The 4,918-nt window shown below is 40.8% G+C and overlaps 1 long non-coding RNA gene across 1 annotated transcript; it reads right to left on the minus strand.

Annotated features, from left to right (window-relative positions):
- Positions 1-477: 477 nt before the first annotated feature.
- Positions 478-4,422, minus strand: LOC146363042 (uncharacterized). Its single transcript, XR_014799196.1, has 2 exons — positions 1,245-4,422; positions 478-1,141 (listed from the first exon to the last, which is right to left on the minus strand). It is a non-coding gene; the product is annotated as an uncharacterized LOC146363042 (long non-coding RNA).
- Between the last annotated feature and the right edge of the window lie 496 nt (positions 4,423-4,918).

Raw genomic sequence — 4,918 nt, forward strand, 5'->3', positions numbered from 1 at the left:
TTTCAGCATCTTGTTGGCTCTATGCCATGAAGAATTAAGACCCTCTTGAGTGCAATCCTGTGATAGCAAAGTGTAACTAATAAAGTGGTAAGTGAGTGTATATGTAGTGTAATAATTAGCAAACAGATATGAATGCAAAGGGGATTTCCCAGAACATGAAACTCATTTCTGTTTGGCGAAAAGGAGGATAGCAAACTTTGTGAGAAGAGAGAACTGGAGCTCCAGAACTGCAGCAAACCACAAACATCCATCAGTTCAGACAAACCACCGTCTAATGAAAAGAGGAAAAATCACCCTGTCAAACAATATCGCAAATGCTAGCCGTCTTATGGCTTCAGCTGGAGAGATGTCAACACTACTCACCCAAGTGCATCATCTGTTGGTAAGGGTTGGCTAATGCTAACATGGAAAGAAGCAACCTGAGAAGGCAAAAATCAAACACCGACTTATAAGAGAAACTTCCCCACTTCAAAAGAACACGGGACCATTTGTTGGATTTATTGTATTTGGAGTTTCTAAAAGGCAATTGGAGCAAGCTATATTCTAGTGGATGAGGTGTGTTAGCCCTGCAATAGATTTGCAACCTGTCCAGAATGTACGTGTTTTTTCTTAATGGTTGCTGGGATAGGCTCAAGACCCCATGAATCTAACTTTAACTGGAGGATAGATGGATGGGTGAAACTCTGAAAATACATCAGCTTAGTGAAAACATGTCAAGTGACATAGATAGATGCTACTTTGTGCATATATGAATGCCGGTGTACCGCTTGCCTTGAATAAGGCCATCTTTTTATACAGTCTTTAATCATAGCACGTGACTTGAAAAACTCATGCATGACTCCTCTTATAAAATGAAATAATCTGCATGATCTCAGGTCCACAGCTGCAGTATTATCAAGTTCACCTTGTCACAGGTGAATCCTGAGCTATGTTAAATTGTTTGAAAGCATCCTAATGGCCCCCGTTCAAATCATTTCAGGATTTTGGATTTGACTTGACAGTCCTCTAGCTTCAGGTTACTGTGAGTCAGCTTCTCTTATCCACAGACAGAGCAGGGGGGGGATGCACTGAGAAGAGGTGACGAGATGTTTTGGGATCCAACATTAAATCACTTCATCCCTTGGGAAATATGATGTCAGTTCTGGAAACAAAAAAAAATAGTGTCAGAAAGGGGGAGAATTCTGTGACAGTCCAGGGGGAGGAAAGCTATCAAGACAGTTAACAAGTGTGATGTCAGCACTCACTTTATTATGTTTCACAGCTGATCTGATACCTGCAGCTCTCAGGATGAGAAGGATCTGCGTGTAGTCTCATTAATAGTCCCTCTTGAGCTGATGCTTGGCAAATACAGCAACCAGAGTCAAACTGAAATTTAAATGTAGAACCCGAAATCAAAATCGATATCGCTCCCTTGAACTTTATTGCAGTGAAAACAGAATTTGTGTAGTGACAGCCAACTAATTTAAAGGTCTAAGATGCAGCGTCTCCTGGACATGTTTTTTTGTTTTTTTTTAAAAGGAGCAGGAAAATGTGCATGTGCATCTTAATTAGAGCAGCGTTAAGCTTCCTAGAGGGCTTTGCTTTGGTGCACATTAATTTGGGCTCTCGCCAATCCTCTCCAGATCAGTTGACTAATGTGTTGACAAGTGGAGGAAAGTCTTTCCACATTTTCAGACTGCATTTTCTTTTTGCAGCAGCTTCTAGTAGTCGGCACAACACCGTGTGTGTGTGTTTGTGTGTTTGTGTGTGTGAAAATGCTTTGAATATTAAAGAGGGCAGGATTTGACTGTAACCTTTGGCCAGGAGAAATTGAGGTAGATACGAGGCTGCAAAAGTTTATGCTGCCCTTGTGGATGTCTTCTTTATGCGTTACATGTACAAGGATACCGGTAAACTGTTATCTGCTTTTCCGTTTGGGACGATGAAGCTTTTTATGAATTATTGAAAACACATCTGAAGTCTGCTGAAAGCTGCAGAAACTTCTTTTGGAGGAACTCTGTAAGGATCTCCTGTGTAGCTTCTTAACTGCAGCGTCTTCTTGCATACGTTAACCCAGGCTTGTTTGCAGACTGTGAAGATAACTAAAGAAATTGATGGGTTTGTAATCAAACGGGGAAACGATTGTGTTCCAAAGTTTTCTTTAAGCTAACGATCATTCTTCTTCCCTCCAACTTGTTCAAACAAACAAAACATCTGTCTTCTGGAGTTTTTTATGTGTTTGGTTTTGTTTTCTTTATGCTGTGTCACATTTTCTCTATGTCTACCCCCGCTCAGCGCGTGGGGCTTTGCATCATTTGTGTCTGATTTTTCCATCATCAGTTTGTACTTCCTGTAACCCTTCTTAACCCGTGTCTTCATTCCCTCCAGTCTCCACGCTGTTCCCTGATCACCCCAACCTCCTCCTCTTCCGCTCCCCCTCCAGATTTAGCTGTAATCCCTCATTTCTGGTTGTCACATCTGCGCAGCACTCAACAGCTGGGGACCGACACACAAACAGCCACAGGCCTCGTGCGTGTGTATGTGCGCGCAGATATGTAGGCTACATGTGCCCACACTTTGGGCATCTGGTCAAAACCTAAGCCCAGGAATAGCTAATCCTTGACTCTGAAAAAGTTGTTGTGACAGAGTATTTGTGTCAGGCTGATGATACAGGATGTTGCAGACTGACACGAGTAAGTCTCAAAGGAACTAGATAATACTGTCTGAAACTTAGAGGAAGCTATAAAGAGGATACATCTTGTCTGGTTTGTAAACAAATCCAGAAATCCAGACTGAAAAACAAGTGTTACACGCCTGTAAACACGGCTTTAACCATTTTGATTTGAGCCTCTGAATTTCTCCGAGAAGCTGTAGATGTAGTGAAGATGTGTTTACTTTTTCTTACTTTTCCTTGCCTCACATCTTTTTTATTTATTCATTTTTACATCACTTCATTTCCTCGGCTTTCCTCCTCACTGATTGGCTCGTGTGCTCCTTTGTCACCTGACTCAAATCCCCTGCCGCTCCTTATCTAAGGACCGCACTCCCATTCACCTTCACATGGGGTGACGGTTATGGTAAGAGGTTATGTTACTCATTATTTCGTATCATTTGTTTGCTATGTAAATTGAGAATAAGTGGATACAAGTCTAATCTTGTTTTCTTGTTTACTTTCCAGACTGAGCCGTACACGTGTTCTCTTCCCTTGTTTACTCTCACAACAACAATAAATCTGAAGGACTGGATTGTAATTTCATGGCTTATGCCTCTCATACATTTTGAACAGATGCCTACAGCACAAAGAACTTGATAGTTAACAGAGGACCCGGCATGACTTTGACATCAAATGATGCATTTTAGAGCTTCTTCTTTTGCTTAAACTTTGAAGCGACCAAAGTGCTCGGTGTATATTTATAAGGAGACTTTTAGATCAGCTAATTTCATCACTGAAAAAAAATATAACTTTTAATCTCCACCAATCTACTTTTTTCCACTTTTTGAATTCAGGGTCACAGTAGCACAAGAATCTATCACAGCTATCACAGGTTGAGAAGTGGGATACACCTGGGCAAGTCATGAAGTTAACTGACTTACATTAGTTTCTATCAATCAACAGTTAACCTTGCACGCATGTCTTTGGTTGGTCAGAGGAAACCTGAGAACCTGGAGTCTCCACACAGGAAGATCCCAGCTGGCCAGTGGATTTGAACCCAGGACCTTCCTCCTATGAGGGGACAGTCCTAACCACCCTTGTGCTGCCTAGCTTGAGGTCTTTCTTCCTGATATTATAAGATAAAGTCCCTTGAGGAAACTGTTGTTGAACTGAATTAAATTGAATTGAATTAAATTGAATTGAACATTCAATCATCACAGAATAACACAAAATTTGAAGAAATAACGCTGTCCAGCTTTAAACCTTAAACTATTGTGAATCCATTTCATCTGATTTGGTGCAAATGAAAGTGACAGCAGGTGCACTGAGGCAACAACAAGACAACCTCCAAAAAGGGAATCGTCTGACTGATTTTTCTCTTGTTTGCTTCTTGCCAGTGTCCCTGCCAGTTAAACAGACTTTGTAGTAAACTGTAATAATCAAGTATTTCCTTTATTTTACGAGCAGTATTTGAAGACCAGTGAGTAAGGAACCACAATACTGTACCAGATTTCATTGGAGCAGTGGTTGTGGTGCAACAATGTGAGTATCACTAGAGGAAATGTCAGGAAATGCTTGAGATCACCAAAGTTTGGATTCATGGTGGGAATCGTGAATATTTAAGATTACAAACGTCAAAAATCAAGCTGCAGAATTCAAGTGGACACAAGTGCAGATAATTTTGGTTTCAATGGCATGTTGGTTTTGTCAAAATATTGATATGAGGAGGGATTTTCTTAAAAGTTCAATTTTTGTTGCACTCCAAACCAACGTTTTGTACTTCGTGAACACACAACTCAACTCAAATCGGTTTACTTCAGCTGACTTCTTCAGACGTCACAAGATATCCTGACTCACTTCCCCGTGGCAACGCTTTTCCAAATGTCATATTGACAAGCTAACTTTGCGAATGCTTTTCAGCTTCTTCGCTTCTCTTCTGTTTTCACATGCTTTGATTCAACGTCAGACAGACATCTTGTCTCATTTGAAAGCATTCAAAACGAAACAGGGGTACAGAGCATGATTTCACATACTGTGTTGTTAAGTTGTCATTGTTTTCATCGCTTTTCACTGCCAGCCCTACACTGGCTTCAGCAGATTTTATTTTTTTGGCTCCAGCATAAATACTCTTTGAGACTGGAGCCAAATGCCCATCTAAGCCACATAAGATGTGTGAGTGGCACATTACACCAGCAGGCCACAATGATGAGATGAGATGTTAACACAGACTGGTGAAGAATTTAAATGAAGGAAAGAACAGACTGACATCTGGTTATTAGAAGTTGA

This window comes from Perissodus microlepis, chromosome 22 (genome assembly GCF_051167445.1).
Source record: "Perissodus microlepis isolate ML-2025 ecotype Zambia chromosome 22, ASM5116744v1, whole genome shotgun sequence".
In the NCBI taxonomy this organism is placed as follows: Eukaryota; Metazoa; Chordata; class Actinopteri; order Cichliformes; family Cichlidae; genus Perissodus; species Perissodus microlepis.